Raw genomic sequence first — 18,905 nt, forward strand, 5'->3', positions numbered from 1 at the left:
TCAACAGGCAGTCAAGTAGCAGAGCTCAGAAATGTACCAGATTCTCTGGACTCCCAGTCCAGTGCTCTATCCATTGGAATGATGTTAGATCCCTCGTGCATTATAACACAATGGCTGCATGCAGTACCGGGTTTACCATGGCGCCAGGCCCACGCTCTAAAGGGGCCCTGGTCCGGCCCACTCTTCTCCACCCCCCATCCACCGCTCTCTCCTGCGGGGGCAGGGGACAGAAGCTTGGTCCTGCTGGCTCCTGCTGCAGGGCAGGCTTGGCTGGCAGCCAAGCTTCCTCCCTCCCTCACCTCTTCCCCCGAGCGTGTCGCGTTCCCGCCACCTCCCTTCTCCTTCCCATCACTTTCCCCTGCCGCCAAACAGCTGTTTGCCAGTGCAAGGGAGGGGGAGGAGCGGGGCCGCAGCGCACTCTCCACTCGGGGGAGGAAGCGGAGAAGAGGTGGGGGCAGGGCCTTGGGGAAGGGGGTGGAATCGGGGCATACCCCCTCCAGCCCTTTGCCGTGAGCCACTCAGGGCAGGGGGCTGGGAGCACCCCCACAACCCCAGTCCATACCCCCAGCCCTCTGCCCTGACTCCTGCACCCCCCTCATACACCCCCAGCCCTTTGCCCTGACTTCTGCACCCCATCACACACCCCCAGCCCTGACTCCTGCACCCCCTCACATACCCAGCCCCCCCACACCCCATGCCCTGACTCCTGCACCCCCCCACACATCCCCACCCCCACCCTGAGCACCAAACAGGAGCTCCTGCACCACTCCCCGCATTCCCACCTGCACCCCTCGCACCAAACAGGAGCTGCCCCAGATAAGTGCTCCACACCTCAACCTCCTGCCCCAACCCTGAGCCCCCTCCCTCACCCTAACTCCTGGCCAGACCCTGCACCACAACCCCCAGCCTGCTCCTGCACCCAAACTCCCTCCCAGACCCTGCACCCCCAGCCCTGTGCTCAGTGCACCCCCACTCTCAGCTCAGTGCAGAGAGAGACGAAGAGAATGGGCTAGAACCAGGGAAACGGTAGGTACCCGCTCTATGTGGGCAGGGGCGGGGGGGATCCTGTTTACCCCCTCCCCAGCTCTGCTGCTCTTGCAGTTTACCCCTGCCCCTCCCTTGCTCCAGGGACCAACCCTAGCTCCTGCCCCACGTGCTTTTGCCCCCAGCCCCTGCTTGCTCCAGTCAGCAGGGACTAATCCTCCCCCTATGCCCCCACTGTGCTCATCTTGCCCCTGGCCCCTGCCTCACTCCAGCTGGGGACCAATCCTTCCCCCGCCTCATGCTCCACTGTGCTCTTGCCGCTGGCCCCTGCCTCTCTCCAGCTGGGGACCAATCCTTCTGCCCCCCCAACCCCCACCATGCCCCGCTGTCAGGGTGGATAAAAATCAATGGTTTAAAAAAAAAAGATTTTTTTAATTTAAATCAGATTTTTGAGGAAAAAACCTATCTAAAGATAGTTTTAATTAAGATACATTATACCTCATCATGGAACAGGGATTATAAATTTTTTAAAGCACAATGAGGCCCAAATAGAATTTTAATTCTATAGTATGAGACAATATATTCATGTTTAAGAAAAGTTTTGTAAACGAGTTCCAATAGTTCATGGATTAGGGACCTAATCTTATGGGGTTCCACAGGCTTCTGTATATATTATTTAGGTTAATCTTTCTATCTACCCAATGGGACTCGGTGCTCAGTCTAGAAGATACCATCAGAGATGCTTAGTTTTGCAGTTCTCAAACTGTGGATTTATGTCTCCAGAGGTAACAAGTTTGTTAACAGCAAAAATGTTTTGAAATAAATAAATAATATATAGAGGTGAGAAATAACAGACCTCAACTCTATTGTCCCTCTGCAAATTTGTGTACACAGACTCAATCCCCTACCTCTCTCTAAAAGTGCAAAGTTTCAAAAAGTTCAATGAATAGAAGATTGTTGGGGGCAGAATAGATCTGGACGAGGAGAAGAAGTCTGGAGATAAAGGTGAGAAGAGAGGGACATATGCTTTTTTGTTAAAATATTATGTTTGCTGATGAGGAAAAAAATCCAGAATACTTAACATTGTTGTTTTAGTTAAATAAAACAATTTAAATGTCTATCTGGTGATGTTCTCCTCCTAATACAGTATGGCAAGAAAATCCTCCAAAAAATATTAATGATTAATCTGTTGAACTGGAGATAGTTCACCTCCAAATGACTTCATAAATATCTGCTTCAGTTATCTTTGGTAAAAGAAATAACCAAACAATCATTCATTTTCTGATATAGCTGTAAAACTCATCTGAAAAGTTTTCAAAATAAATCACTGTTTAAAAATGTATAGTGTGTACCTTCTAAAAATGAAACCTACATCTATCTCTGAGTTGTGAAGAATATGTATTAAGGTTATACCAACCAACAAGAATGCGCTTTTATGTAGAAAACCATGATTAAATCGAGTCTTCCTGACTAGTGATTTAAATCAAATCCACCCTGCCCGCTGTGCTCTTGCCCTGGCCCTTTCATTCCCCGGAGGGGCCCACAAATATGTTTGGCGCCGGGCCCACAAAAAGTTAATCCAGCCCTGGCTGCATGCTACACTTGTTCAGGTGTTTTTATCACTGCAATGGTTTTTAGTGTCAGCCCTGAAAAAAGTGCATATTCAAATCCTATTACTAGAGAGTCTGCTTAAGCTCAAAGTGGAGTAGGCTGCTGGTTTTGTATGTATTGAAGGTTGCAGATAGTTGAACTCTGTAGATACTTAGATACACGTATACGATTATATGAGTGATGAATGTGAAACTTTACCTATCTAGTCTAATTGCATTCAGTCTCCTAGCTTCCCTTTCTACCTAAAGTGAAGCAGTAATAACATTCAAAAAAAGATATTTCCCAAGCTCTTCCCCCTTTCTTTATTCATAAAGAACTGAGTTCTTGAAGTAATACACCAGGGCAATATTTGAATGCTACAGTGAGCAGCGGCAGTCACACACAAAATTAGAACTAGTCCAAAAGCAAAAAACCCAGCAGCTAAAGTACATGCCTGCCCTAATACCAATTTAATAGTGGAAAATTACTTCATCTGTTTAGCCTTTTTAAAAAAAAAAAAAAAAAACCTCTATTGGTGACATCAGCCAGGCACTAATGAAAGCACAATTAGCTTATCAGCTAGAATGTTCAGGTGGAGCAATGGATTGTTCTCTGCTGTTATGTTAAAGAACCACCACAGCCCTAGCCAGAGAAGCTATTTGGTAGGAGAGATTTAGCTTCATAAAATACTCAGTTCCTCGTGCAGCAGAAACAAGTGAATGTGCCAACAAATGCAAAGTATTGATGCAAGGAGATCAATGCCAATTATCTCTAGTTTTGAAGGGCACTCATTTGGGCCTAATTCCAGAATAAAGGCTTTAATTGCTAATTGATTTTGAAGACTTTGTTAATCATCTGCTTGTAAAATCTGGAGGTCAGACCTTAATGGGGTCTATGCAAACATTAGGCCTGATCCTCCAAAGAGATGAGCACCCCAATCATGCCCAGGCAATTGTTCAGATGGCAGGCAGCGGTTACAGGGAAGTGTGGTTCCTGGGGGAAATAACAAGGGGTAAATGTAACGCAGAGACTGTAAGTTGACTCTAGGCTCCCCAGACCTCTGCCAGACAATACAAATATGTACTTTTCTGTGAGCTGCTCAACCACAGTGTATTATGCTCTCCACATATTAAAAACCTACATCAAGCTTGTGCACCATGGAATATCAATGGTGTCCTGTTATAAATCAGAGACTCTCAGGTTTGTTACTCTGCTGCCTAACTTGGGCCTTTGGAATTCCATAACAACAATGGGGATAAAACCCATATTCTTCTGCTGTAAAAACACTTGAGATAAAGAAGAACTGTTGCAAGCAGTCTGGGGGCTATGACACACATTTGACTAGTTCTGATTCTGTCCAGTAGAGGGCAGTGACATATGCATACCAGCCAGTTTGTTATAATAGAATTGGTTTAGGGGATACGTAAGAGCAGCCAGCCAGTCTTGCATGGGAGTCAGGCCATAAAGAAGTTGGCTATAGTCTGGTGTGAATCAGGCTCCAAGTGATTTGGAATAATGAAATGCATCACTGATTACCTTTAGTTTCCAGTCATGACCAGAATAATGAGGAAGTAGAGAGGCTGTAGAGACAAATCACTCATACAGTAAGAGAAGCAACACAGGAGATACAATAATAATCTTATGGTGAGAGGGAATGAAAGGACTAATACTACAACTGGTGTTCCTGCATGGAGCTCCCCTAAAAGTTCTGTGCATGGAACAAAAGCAGAATCAGACCCAGGGTTATTAACACAGTTTCTAGAAATATTTGATTCTAACGATTCAGTGCTCATCAATATTTTTGAGACTGAGAAACTGAAAATCTGTACTTTTCCACACAACAGGCTCAGCCTGGGCAGAGGGTGTGCAGGCTTCCCACACACAGCCTCAACAATGTACCTCAACCATCTGAGCAATGGGGAATTCAGGTTTATTTCCCTTCACTCTTTGGCCTCTCTGATGAGGCTACTAGCTAGGGTGCCAATTAGTTTAAATTGATTTCCAGAAGTTCTGAGCACTTCTCATGCCATCTGAAATAAATGCGAGCTGCATGTGCTCATCTTCACTGAAAAATCAAGTATCAGAGGGGTAGCCATGTTAGTCTGAATCTGTAAAAAGCAACAGAGGGTCCTGTGGCACCTTTAAGACTAAAAGAAGTATTGGGAGCATAAGCTTTCGTGGGTAAGAACCTCACTTAAGACTACAAAGTTGAGCAAGACCACTGGCCTATTTCACATAAGCCACCAAAGAGCTTTTAATCACCAACACCCTGAGTTACCCAATCCTCTTGTCTGGCTGTGGTACCTTTGGAAATTACACAAAAACAATCTGTAGAGATCAGTAAAATGAATGATAGGTAGGTGAAACTGGGAACTAAAGAGCGTGCTTAGAAAAAGAGCTGTTATAACTGACTGCTTTTCAATCTGAATCCATGTTCACCACATATGTATTCAGTCACTCAGAACAGTGTTAGACTGCTGCCAGTTTTCACTACAGAGAAAAAGCAACAAGGCATCAAGCTGGAAAGTCTAACAGGAAGATATTACCTTTACTAAAAATGGCTGCATTGTTAAGAGCCCAAGTGTAATAAAAACATTGGCCTCAACCTAGGAAATAGCCATTATATAGCCTTCTGTTTTTATGGTGCTTCATCAAAATCTGATGTGTCCTTCAGCTCCTCCTCCAATCCTTGGATAATAATATGTTTTATAGACCTACAAGTTTTAAAAACACTAGAAGCCGTAATAGTCAGATAAGTCACTCTAGAAAGGAAGGATATTATTTTCAAGTTGCTTTTCTCTCTAATATTTTCCATTTTATTGCTTCAAAGAAGGAACCTACCAGAGAGCCTGGATAAGAAAAGTGAGACCCAATTCTAGAATACAGGAATGACTCAGTATGTTTCTTTTCAGCTGGTAGTCTTATCTTCTAAATGATCTATGGGAAAGAAGAAAAAAATCAAGTTCTAACTCTGTGGCTGGCTCCTCCTTGCCAAATGATGTATTTAATCTCATCACTGCTGGTGGCAGATATTATTTTGTTAGCTGCATGTAGGGATTTTATTCATGTTAGAAATTTTCTGATGGGTTTACATTTATTCCCATTGCTTTGAAGAAAAACCTTCATACTGATTGGCCCCAAATTTTAGTTGCCTATAAAATATGTTTTACAAAATTAAAGATCAATAGAAACATTTTTTTAAATCCACTACAAACAGATCTTTTGTTTGGCTTTAAACATTCCCCCCTCACTGTTTGCAATTCAGACACCACAGCACTGTAATGTTATGTGTGAGCCAAAAGTGAAACAGACTAAAAACAAAAGTGAAACTGATCTTTTTTTCAACATTATCTAATCTCAGTGAAAAGCAAAAAAAAACCTGCACTTGCACTGCCCAGGTCCTGGCCACCGATCTGGGGGGTCTGCATTTTAATTTAATTTTAAATGAAGCTTCTTAAACATTTTAAAAACCTCATTTACTTTACATGCAACAGTATTTAGTTATATATTACAGACTTATAGAAGGAGACCTTCTAAAAACGTTAAAATGTATTACTGGCACGCAAAACCTTAAAAAAGAGTGAATAAATGAAGTCTTGACACACCACTTCTGAAAGGTTGCCGACCCCTGCTCTAGACAAATCTCTTCCGATAAAATAATAACTGGCCTAAATCTTCACCCCACCTCAGAGAAAAAAAAACAAACATTTTTAAGCTGTGAAGAAGTTTTCTCCATCCACCATCCTGCATTTTCACACACCCATAGAACATCTAGCAATCCAGACTAGAAGCAAGAGTGCCAAAATATCACAAGACAGACTATTGTCATGACATTTCCTCCCCAAAGAGGTTTCGATGATGAAGATAAGTGCTTGGCTCTCCACTGCATTGAAACTTGAAATAATTTACTCCTGTTTAGTGTTAGAGCAAAATGCTACCAAACCAGAACTGTAGTGGTTTGCACTCACTTTGCTCAGGTATAAATTGACTTCACAAGGCACTAGGGTCTGCTTTTGTAGAGCATGTGCATCTGCATGTAGGAGAACTGGCAATATACGAGGGCTAAAGGCAAAATAAAGAAATTAATGGATTCCCAAAGACAACCACTTCAAATGGCTCATATTCTGAACCAGTGATGAGGGCTGTTAGTCCTTTACTTGCTTTCAGCAGCTGCATTGGATTATTTGCAATACAAAACATTAGGATCCTTTGTTTGTTTCCTGAGATGACACATTTTAGAAAATCTCGCCTTCACAGCACTGTTTTTCAGTTATTTTCCTCAGGCAGGCTGTGCCTGTAGGAATGTCTGATTACCCAGAGAACACCTTCTGACAGCTCAGATTCATTACTAAATCACCACATTTAAGTTTTTCATGCACACAGGGCAATTATTTTTATGAATGACTGCCAGTAAATTTTCAGAAAATCAGAATGCATTTTGAGAGTATTCTAACTGGCACTTAGATGCTGCCATACCTCTTAAGCGTGCTTCATTCTGAAGGGATTCATTCATTTTAGTTCCAGGTTTCCTACGTTCCACACCAATTTGGTGTTCCCTCCCACACCTTTTATTGCTGAAAATTATTTATATCAGAAATAAAAAATTATGAGACTAAGGGACGGGTTATACAAACAGCTAGAACGAATAGAACAAATCCCACAGCACTTAATATCTCCAGCCTGAATAATTATTGATATCCCTGATTTGGGGTCTGTGTCACACATTACATTCCACATTTGGGCTTTGGTAGGTTAAGCGGCATGGATACCATAATGAGGTGCACCTTAGAAATACCATAGAGCGATTGGATAGAGATAACTGCAGAACATTTCTACATTATCCTAGAAGCTGAACCACACTAAGTATCTGAAATATCCAAATAAAGAATTCAATGGATGTCTCTATTTTTTAAAGAAAAAGACAAAATATAAAGAAAAAATATAATATATAATCTAGTATTTTGAGAAGATAGATTATTTTTTGGCTAAAGCACTGGAGAATGGGGTCAAATTCCTGGCTCTGCCACAGATTTCATGTCTGATCTTGGGCAAGTTTTTCAACTCTCTGTGTCTCAGTTCTCCACCATAGAATGAAGATAATAATACTTCCTTTCTCCTGCCCTCTGTCTGTCTTTTCTACTTATACTGGAAGCTCAGGGCAGGGATTGTCTCATATTGTGTTTGTACTGCACCTCAGGTCAAGACTGGAGGACTTCAGTAACTTAGCCAGAAGTTATGGGTCTATTATAGGGGTGGGTTCTGTGGGCCTGCAATGTGCAGGAGGTCAGTCTAGATGATCATGAGGGTTCTTTCTGTCCTTAAAGTCTATGAGTCATGGGGCACCATTCTTGGCTGGAGCCTCCACAAGCTATTATAATGCAAATAATAAAGAACAATAAAATCCAAAACAGATGAGCAGACCATAGCTTTCAAATCTGGGGAGGAGCAAATGGAGAGGGGTTTAGAAATCAAATAATATGATCAGAGAGGGAGCATGTGCCAGTCACCAGAGGTAAAATTTTCAAGAGCTACTTTACCCCATTTTCACCAGTGACTTAGGATCAGATTTTGAGAAGTATGTAAGGGCCTATACATTCAGATAGGCCCCGAGTGGGATTTTCAAAAGCACCTAGGTACCTAACTCTCATTGACTTAATGAGGAAGTCAATGGCATTTAAGCCCCTAAATCACTTTGGTGACTTTGAAAATTTTACCCCAGGACTCTAGGCTGGCAGTCAAGAAACCCAAGCTCTGTTCCCAGCTTTGTCATTCGCTTTCTGGGAAAGTCACTTCTCCTCTGTGAGCCTCATTATCCACATATGAATCAATAACCCAATAAACAGCATTTTAGCTAATTTATATATAAAAGGGATGCTGTGACATTACCTTCTCTGTCACCAAAGACTGACTGTTTTGAAGGTTCAATAATTATTAGCAATCTGTGACATTGTGGATGTATAATTTTGAAAAGTATACCCCCTTTGAAAGGTAAACTATCTCATAGAGGTACTGAGAGGCTTAACTCATTAGTATTTGTAAAACACTTTGCGATGCTTGATGGAAGGCTTTATAAATAGTATAACCCATCATTCAAGTGCATTCATCTCTTTGAGGGAACACAAGAGCTGTTTAATAGCACAGACCAACACAACATTTTTAGTTTCCCATTCAACCTCTTGGGGCAGTTTAGTGGCTGAGCCTGAAAAGTGTATAACCCTCAGTGATTTCGATACCTGGCAGATCTAGGCACTTTGGTTGGCAAGGTGTAGCTGCTCACCCGGAATTTGAACAAAACCAAAACAGGGGATCTTCCGGGTCAAAATGTCAAGTGATCAGTTTCGCTTCCACTAACACAATGCCCCCAAACACCATCCTGGAGCACTGGGTTAGCAGAATCTCTAAGGGGTGAGTGCCACCTATGGAACCACCCACATCACTTCAAATCGTACTGTTACTCCTTCTTTGACCTGAGCACCTAGTCAAAGTTCAGGGCTCTGGGGATGTTCCAGCTGGGAGCAGAAACTGATGATGGAGTCTGGTATTTTCTTTGACGGCATCTTGACAAGGAGCCACCTACAAATGTCATAGTTAAACTTGTTTCCTTTTAACCTTAAAATGCTTGCCCGCTTGCTTCTCAGAAACTGTGTTCAGCCAAGACTTCCTCCTCAAGCAGCTCCAGTTGTTTGGGACTTGGCTGAATTACAGCAAGGAAGATTAGGTTGATGCAAAATACCTCAGAAGCCCTGGCCACGCCTCCTTTTCCCTTATCCAGATCTTGCTGCTGCTTCTTTCATAGTTTTTCTAAGATTTCTAAGATTCAGCCTTTTCTGTCTATCCACTCTATTTGTCCATGCCCCCATCTTCCTTTAGGACTATTACAACTTCCGTTTCTCTGGTTTTCTTGACAACAATCTCATTCACCTCATGTCCATTCAAAACGCTGCTGCTAAGATCATGTTCCTCTAATTTACACCCTTGTTAGCATGTTCCTTGTCCATCATTATGACCATGGTACTCCTTTCCCTTTGAGTCCATTCAAGAGACTCATGAAGTGAAATATGGCAAGAAGCATTGTTCTGTGTGCTGAACAACAGTTAGCTTGGAGACATTTTTATTGGCACACTATAGGCACTGGATCTGTTACATGCTAAAGGTGATCAGAACACCACCACAATAGAGACAGTGACTTCTGCCTGGGTGTGATTCCATATCGCTCTGTATTCCGTCTCATCCTGTTGCAAAGTTCTATGGTGTCTTTTTCTTGTAGAGTGCAATGACTTGTTGCTGCTGATCAGCTAGTCATAGGCTTCCACAGGCACAGTTAAAACCTTCCTAGGTGCTTTTATAATGTATATCCATAAGCAGTTTGGAGGACTTAGAAACATTACTGTCTACTGCAAGCTTCTGACTGACTGATCAGCAGCAGCAAGTCATAGCCACAAGACTATATAGATCTGTGTAGTGGGGTGGTCACCTGCTCCCAGCCTGAAAGGGATAAAAGCCAGCCCTTGGAAAGGGCTGGGGCTGGGAGCCTTAGGCTGGGCTGACTGGGGAGGCAGCCTCAGCTGTGGCCATGCCCCAAACAGACCCAGCTGGCCCTATAAAAGCCAGGGAAGCCAGGACCAGACAGACAGTCTCTCTCTGGCTGTAGAGAGGGACGGGCCTGGCTGCTGGGGAGCTAGAGAAGGTATCTGGAGTGGAGGAGGGCTGGGGGAAGGCCAAGGGAGCTGGGGAGCTCTGGCCTGGAAACCTCCCAGGCTTTGGCCTAGTATAAGGCCAAATAGGTACTGGGGTTGCAGGGGACAGCCCAAGGCTAGGCAGAGGCAGCAGGTCCAAACCCCTCCTTGCCTGTGATGAGTGGCAATTAGACTGCAGTCTGCCCCAGTGAGTGACTTTGGCCTACAGAGGGCGCTCCAGGGCTGGTGAGCTAATTCCCAGAAGGTACCAGCAGGAGGCGCCGCAGGGGTGAGTCACACCCCGTTACAATCTGCTATCATTTTTTACTCCCATATATGTTTTCCACCTAATTTAAAAATATATTCATTTTCTTCCAGAATCCTTCCAGGTAATGACAGGGCCTGTTGAGCATTCCCAGTATACCCTGAATGCATGTCACCATCTTCCAATTTTCTCCCTTCCCACCTCATCAGATACAAGCTTCTGCTCCTTCCCTTTAAGGCCTTTCACTGCTTATCTCCTATCTTCTTCTTCCCTCTGAATGCTGTCATACTATTCTTCCCTTCCACAGTCTATCAGTGACACACCATCTATTTGTCCACTTCAGCAAGCACCTTCATTTTATTCCATAGAATGCAGAAAGGGTGCCAGTGGGAAGAATTTGAGATAGATGGTGAGGAGTTCGGTTTTGACTATGTGCAGTTTCTGTTCATGGCAAGATACCTAACAGGAGATGTTGAAGAGAGAGAGATTGAGATGCAGGATAGGATGGAAGTAGACATATCCGGAGTAGAGAGGTAGATTTCTGAGTCACTAGTGTAGAGATGGTAGTGGAAGCCATGGAAGAGGCTGAGACCAATCAAGATAGGGTGCAGATGGAGAAGAGTAGTGGAGGGCTTAGACATAGGTCCTGGAACTAGGGATGCGGAGGGTGCTACCGCACCCCCTGGCTAGAAGTGGTTTCCATTATATACAGGGTTTACAGTTTGGTTCAATGGCTCTTTTCACCCCCACCATAAAAAATGTTCCAGCACCCTGGGCTTAGAAGAGAGGCCACTGGGGATTCCTTGGAGAATGGCAGAGAGGAAAACATGCTAAAGAAATGACCATAGAAATAGGAGATGGACCAGGAAAGGATAGAGTCACAAAAGCCAAGAGAGGACAAGATTTCAAGAAGTATGTATGATCAACAGTGTCAAAGGCAACTGAGTGGCCAAGAAGGATGAGGGTGGAATGGAGGCCTTTTACTGTGTTAACACGGGTGTCATATTCAGATTTGCTTCCCTTAAATTTCTCCCCTAAAGCTTTAGTTGGTGATATTCTTTTCTTACTCACTTTTTGTCCTACACTGATGTGTGGGGTGCTATGTCCTGTCCAACAGTTATCATATAATACCCCAGACATGGCCACACTTCAGTGGTTTCTGAACTCAGGCCTGTAAACCACTGACCTACCTGTCAAGGCTGCTTCCCCACTTTGAACTTTAGGGTACAAATGTGGGGGCCTGCATGAAAACTTCTAAGCTTAACTACCAGCTTAGATCTGGTCCGCTGCCACCACTCCCAAAATGCTAATTCCCTTTCCTGGGTAGCTTTGAGAGACACTTCACCAATTCCCTGGTGAATACAGATCCAAACTCCTTGGATCTTAAAACAAGGAGAAATTAACCATCCCCCCTCCTTTCTCTAAAAACAAGGAAAATCAATCAGGTTCTTAAAAAGAAGGCTTTTAATTAAAGAAAAAAGGTAAAAATCATCTCTGTAAAATCAGGATGGAAACTAACTTTACAGGGTAATCAAACTTAAAGAGCCCAGAGGAATCCCCTCTAGCCTTAGGTTCAAAGTTACAGCAAATAGAGATAAACACTCTAGCAAAAAGGTACATTTACAAGTTGAGAAAACAAAGATAAAAACTAACACGCCTTGCCTGGCTGTTTACTTACAAGTTGGAAATATGAGAGACTTGTTCAGAAAGATTTAGAGAGCCTGGATTGATGTCTGGTCCCTCTCAGTCCCAAGAGCGAACAACCCCCAAAACAAAGAGCACAAACAAAAGTCTTCCCCTCACCAAGATTTGAAAGTATCTTGTCCCCTTATTGGTCCTTTGGGTCAGATGTCAGCCAGGTTACCTGAGCTTCTTAACCCTTTACAGGGAAAAGGATTTTGGAGTCTCTGGCCAGGAGGGATTTTATAGTATTGTACACAGGAGGGCTGTTACCCTTCCCTTTATAGTTATGACACTACCCCATAGAGGTGTCATGAGGCTTAATTTTCATAAAACACAACTGTAAAGTGCTTTGAGAGCCTCAGATAAAAGGTAGTATTAAAATGCAAAGGAGACAGCATGATTCAATGGATGGGGTACAATAAGACTTGGGTTCTATTCCTGGTTCTACCACTGGCTGGCTGTTATGAACTTGGCTAGTCTCTATACCTCCATTTTTGAGAAAATAGACTGTTTATCCACCTTTGTAAAGCATTTTGAAATCTGCAGATGAATGTGCTACAAGTCATTATTTTAAGACTGTTTTTGAGCCATATTAATCATATATTACAGCAACCCATTTCACTGTGACCTTCAACAATGGCCAAAAACTCAAAGATGTTTAATTGCTGTATTCTACACTTCAGTTTTACATTTTACGCAAGGTACAGTGGAGGTTTTTCATGTAAATTCTAATTAGTAGCTCTAATAAAACTGGTCTCAGTAACTTTATTCCAGCAATAAATATCAGTCATTGGCACCTTCCCCAGTCTGTTACTGTCCAAAATATACACGAGCTGTATTCCTAAGGATTGTATGGAAAAGGTGATTCCAAGGGAAATTACCCTGCACGGAAAGCACTTCATTATAGTATACCAAATGCAGAGGCAATGAAAGGTCAAACCTGGATGAGTCTAAGCCAAGGAAGCAGTAAACCATTAAGAATATTCTGATATTCCTTGTATCCCAGTGGTCCCAGTGGCTTTGAATATAATTTTATGTATTTTTATTTTACGGTCAGCTCCAATACCCCTCAACTTGGCTCGGTCTTCAGACATTCTGGCTATCTTAGATACAGACAGAATGTATCTAATCATATTTTCAAGTCAGCCATATACAGGCAGGGTTTACTGTATTTTGCATTTGTTATGGCTTGATTTAAAGGAATAATAGCTTGATAAGAAAACCGCATGTGTACAGGGTAAGATATATGATCACTTTGCTTATACATTAGGACAACACGCCTGCATCACTGAAGACACTCAGTACTTTGGGGGACCGGGTCCTAACTTTGAGACCTAAACAATATGACGTAATTCCTTCAGCGTCTTCCCTGGCTTTTTCCCACTATCAGGATGTCAATCCAAATCCAGCCCAGATTAGTAGTGACCAATGATTGTTGTCATCTGATAGCTGTTCAGTGCTCTACATGTTAGTCCCTTTCCAGTTCTCAAAAGACAGTCCACATCACAAAAACTAAGACCACCTTTGGCACTAATTGACACCCTTATTAGCAGTCTCAGCAGAGAGGCCAAAGATGGAATGGCCATGGAGACTGAACTGAACTCCCACCTTTACAGGATGCCCTTCCTATAACGCTTGAGGCATGCTGGTATGGTGGAGATGTTTGCGTTGCTGTCGCCCTATGCTATACCTGTTTGAGTGGTGAACAGAGCATGTAAGCCTACAGAGCTGTCAGTCCATTAATTTCCCATGCATTAAAAGTAATACAAGTATTTTTTTTTTAAAAAAGCACCTATGACAAAGGAAGAATCCAGCATTAGAACCACACCTCTGAAGTTCATTAAACAGAGTTGCTTATCCTTATACAACAATTGTGCCACATGCCATCTTCCCCACCACATGTGTGATGTAGCACACAGATATGTCTGCCATGCCAGCGTGGAGTGAAAATGAGAAGCCACTATTTCCATGCAAAAGCCATGTGCTAAAGAGATGATGCTGAGAAATGCTTGTAGGTAATGGTCCATATTCTGCTTTTAGTTACACCTGCATACTTTCACTGGCGTCAGAGGGTTAGCAGTGGGTTCAAATGAGAACAAACTCTGGCTTTTAAGGGCCTGATCCAAATCCCACTGAAGTCAGTGGGACTCTTTCCATTGACTATAGTGGGTTTTGGATCAGGCCCTAATCTTGGATTTTTATATAATTTGTGCTCCCTCTTCTGGCCACCTGTATCTGCAGCAGCAGCAGAAAAGAGTAGCACAAAAACAGGAGCCCATTGTTTGTTTTGTTTTTTTAAATTCTTGACAATGTATTTATCTCAAGGAACCTTTCCCACTGAATCCTTGACAGGGACTCTTAATTATTCAGGGAGACCCACAATTGTCTTGCAATGCCAAGAGCCAAACTTAATGGACATGTAAATTTACATGCTTTTAAAAAGGATAAATAACTACAGTGAGTGCAGGCCTGGAATCTTAAACTCCCATTTGTCAACCAGGAAAGGGGTTTCTTTTCCATAGGCACTCAGAACTACCCAATGGAGTTTAGCCTGTGAGATAAGTGAAATTTTCTAACTCTTGAATTGTATAATATACCTCTACCCTGATATAATGCGACCCCATATAACACGAATTTGGATTTAACGCGGTAAAGCAGCGCTCCGGGGGGGCGGGGCTGCGCACTCCGGCGGATCAAAGCAAGTTCAATATAACGCGGTTTCACCTATAACGCGGTAAGATTTTTTTGGCTCCCGAGGACAGCGTTATATCGGGGTAGAGGTGTATTTGCTTTTGTTTTTCTTTCCTAGATTAAGAAAACTGAATTCTTGCTTGAGTTTACCAGCAGTGAAAACTTATATTCTCTCCTCATGCTGCACTTACAGATAGAAGTGTGGCCTATGGCAGGACTCTATCAGTCTTGGGTACATATATTGCCCCTATTACCATAACATATGATTACCTCACAACATTTTCATGTCTGCCTCCTCACAGCACCACTGTGAGGTAGGGAATGATGATTATCCCCATATTGCAAATGGGGAATTGTGGCACAGAGAGATTAATTAACTAACTTGCACAAGATCACGCAGGAAGTCTGTAGCAGAAAAGTGAATTTAACTCCAGTCTTCCAAATCCCAGACTAGCACCCTAACATCTGGACCATCCTTCCTCACCATGTCAGGAGCTGGTGCATTGCCTTTGCCCCGGGTGATACCGTTTCCCAAGCCCTGTTCCCACTTTATTGTCCAAATTATTTCCCATTACTCCTTGAGAACTGGACACGGTCTTCTCAGCTAAACAAGTACAACATGTAGTTGCATACATAAATGGGCCAAATTCTGCCCTCCATTATATTCAGTGGCACTACACTAGTACAAACAAGAGAAGAATTTTGCTTAGTATTTCATTTAGAATACAAATTAAAAAAAGAGGAAAAAAACTACCTATAATCCATCAGTGTTCCCAGGTTTTTTTACTGCATGTCCCTGTCTCTTTAATTACAATAAGCAGGATGTGAACAGATGCTTATTGCACCCGGCAGCCAACTGAGTTAGGAGAAATTTTAGCTATTAGTAAGTACTTTAGGCAGCTGACTCATGCAAATCATATGTGCAGATCACCCACTGATTGTCCACTGGGTTGCATAGGCCTGGCTCATTGACCACAGCTGTCTGCAATAAGTGTCCTGAACTGACAGATGAGTTCACAGTTTTGTCATCAGTTCAATTCTGAAAAAACAAAAATTTCCGTAGTAGAAGAGTTCACTGAAATTTTGTCTGTAGTTTGAGCCTCAGGAGATAAATCCCTGCAAGAATGAATCACAGATTGAGTGTGTTGCTTAAGTCATGCTAAGGAAAGCAGAGAATAGGATATGGGCCAAAATTATATCCAAAATGCAGGTCTCTCAATAAAACAATGAGTATGGATATTGGGAATCTGTACCAAAGATCTAGAAGGTCTAGAAATGCAGCCTGTCTCTGTAGTTGCAGGACAAAGAAACAAAGTTGACCTAATGCAGATTGTTTCACTAGTTGTGAAAATGTGCAAATGTCATTAATTTAACAACCAAGTCTAGCTCCACAGCAGTGGCTGCTGCCATTTTGAGGTCTCTTACTTCTGGAAGAATTGTCTGTCAAAGATATCACACAACATAGCTTTTGACTGTTGCTTTGAAAGCATTTCCAGATTTACACCATCTGGAAAAAGATCTTGAAGTAGTCAGACTAGCTCATTCCTGTCCTGCTAGTTACCCAAGGCACTTGTCAGCCCATCCAGCACTAATGTGGGCCAGAAACATTCTAAAACAATAGAAATGACATTACAATTTTGAAGCTGTTGTTGATAGACACTTGCCTAATGCACAGTTCCCATTTATGTAGGCTCTGAAAGAGGGACAGACATTTCTAAGAAACCTTTAAAAAATGAATTTGTGCTCAGTAAATAGTTTCTGGGGTGTAATTCACCCCCTGTGCAGAAGGCAATCGCAAGGCCCATACTCCACTGAAGTCCATATGCTGGGCTTCTGCCAGGGGTTCCTCCCCCCCAAGCTGTTTTGGATCCTAGTGTTGTTCCTGTGATATTCTAGGTGCCTAAAAGTTAGGGGCTGTGACACTCAGGATTGCAAGGCCTAAGTCCCTTTTTGAATCACAACCTAAGAGCCCAGCCCTGTGAAGTGCTCAGCATCACCACTAATATCAAAGAGGGCTGAGGGCACTCAGCACCTGTGGGAGATAATCAACATAATTTGCAGGATTGGGCCCCAAAATTGGAAACATGTATGTCAGAAGGCCAAATCCAAAACCTATTGAAGACAATTCCAGTGACTCCAATGGGCTTTGGATCAGACCCAGAGTACAGAAAGCAAAAAAAAAATCTCCTCCCCACCCTCAAAAAATACATTAGCTATCCAGCATCGTCCTTGCCCAAAAAAACATCAAATTGGTTTAGAGTCTTGCTCTTTAGGTCAATTGTGGGGGGGCCTAAGCTTTTATCTGAAGAATAATGTGCTATCAAAGCACAGCACAGTACGTGAAGTTAAGTGAAACTGGAACATCCACATATTTTTTTACATTGTTTGCTTAGAGGTCAAAAAGCTGCTTTTTGTTGGTGGAAAAAATGCTTCTCCCTAGCAATATGTTAGTGAGTCTATTGAACCTTCTAGCTTAGTCATCAGAGCAAAGGAGAGAACAGCGCGTTGCTCATCACATTTTCTCTAGAAAAAAATCCATATTTTTGTCTTGCATATGCAAAAACTGAGCTTGGCAGTGAGTTTTTTGGATTAGGAGATTGCAGCGTCACCATAAACAGTTATCAACAATCCTCCAAAGAAGTTTATAAATCCCAAGGAACCATAGCAGAGAGTTATCATTTGTGCCTGGTGCTAATACCATAAGCATCTCAGCACTCATTGAATATTTAACAGTAGAAATTCCATTAATTATAATAATAACCATCCTACAGATTCCTCAAGTGGAAGAAGCAGAAACAGTATACACAGATACAGCACAAAGGCTTTGACGTCTTCCTGTCTTTTGTGGGGTATTTTGTCTTCATGTTATGCAGAAAGAATTGGCAAGATTTAGACATAGCCTGGATGTGAGAATCTAGAAAAAGGTCCGAGACTACAGGTCTGAGTATCATCAGGATCAAAAAAGGAGGTAATGGGGCGGTTTTGAGAGGCGGAGAGATTAGGAGCTCTGTTTTAATCATGTTGAGCTTGAGCTGACTGCTAGACATGCATCAGGAGATGTCAAACAGGCAGGCCAACATTTTAATTTAGAAAGAAGACGACAGCTTTGGAGTAGACAGGTAGGTCTGAGTCATCACCATAGAGAAAGTAATTGAATTTGTGTTTGCCAATGAGATTACCCAGAGCTAATGTGTAGAGAGAGAAGAGAAGGGGACAGTGATTGGGTATATAAACCCTATGCTGGGACGGAAGGGGTTAAAGGACAGTACTGGGTCCAGCTAACCCCACCCCTCCAGTTGGAGAGATGATTAAAAAGGGAGCCACCCAGCTCAGAAGGCTGCAGAAAAGTATAGACCTACACTGCAGACTCCTACCAAAAGGGGCTAGAGATGCCTCCCTGAAGTATCAGGACTATATGCTGAACCGGATTGGGGCTGATGGTTTGGTTTCCTTTTTATTTTTACTTATCTAGGACCAGAAGCAGAGGGAGCAGTGGTAGGAAACAACCCAGGGAGGGTAACTCAAAGGGTCCACCCCCCTCCAGAGATCAATGCTGCTGACCCTCTTAGGGCCCTGGGTCAGAGCCCAGCAGAGTGGGTGGGCTCGGGCTCCCCTGCCACTACCCAATCACTGAATGGATGCTAATCACTAGGCCACCCAGCCCACCGAGGACCCTACTACAGGGACCAAGGAGAGAGTCACAAGGAACCCCCATAGAAAGTTGGAGGGCATGTGCCATAATTAAAGAACAATGGAGGCACTTGATAAAGTTAGTGATGTGCTCAATACACAATGGCCCAGGATCTCCAGACCAACTTGGCACTAACCCTGGTGAGGGCTGGGCTTCAAACCACCTTTGCATCTCTATGATACTGAGATCTCTGGGCACTCTGACTGGTCCTTGACATACAGATCATTCCAGCAGCTGACTAGCAACAGATTCAGGGATGCCCCCTTTTCCCTGGCTATACTGCCTGCAGGGCCAGCTCCAGCGTTTTTGCCGCCCCAAGCGGCGA

Source organism: Malaclemys terrapin, chromosome 3 (assembly GCF_027887155.1).
Source record: "Malaclemys terrapin pileata isolate rMalTer1 chromosome 3, rMalTer1.hap1, whole genome shotgun sequence".
Lineage (NCBI taxonomy): Eukaryota > Metazoa > Chordata > Testudines > Emydidae > Malaclemys > Malaclemys terrapin.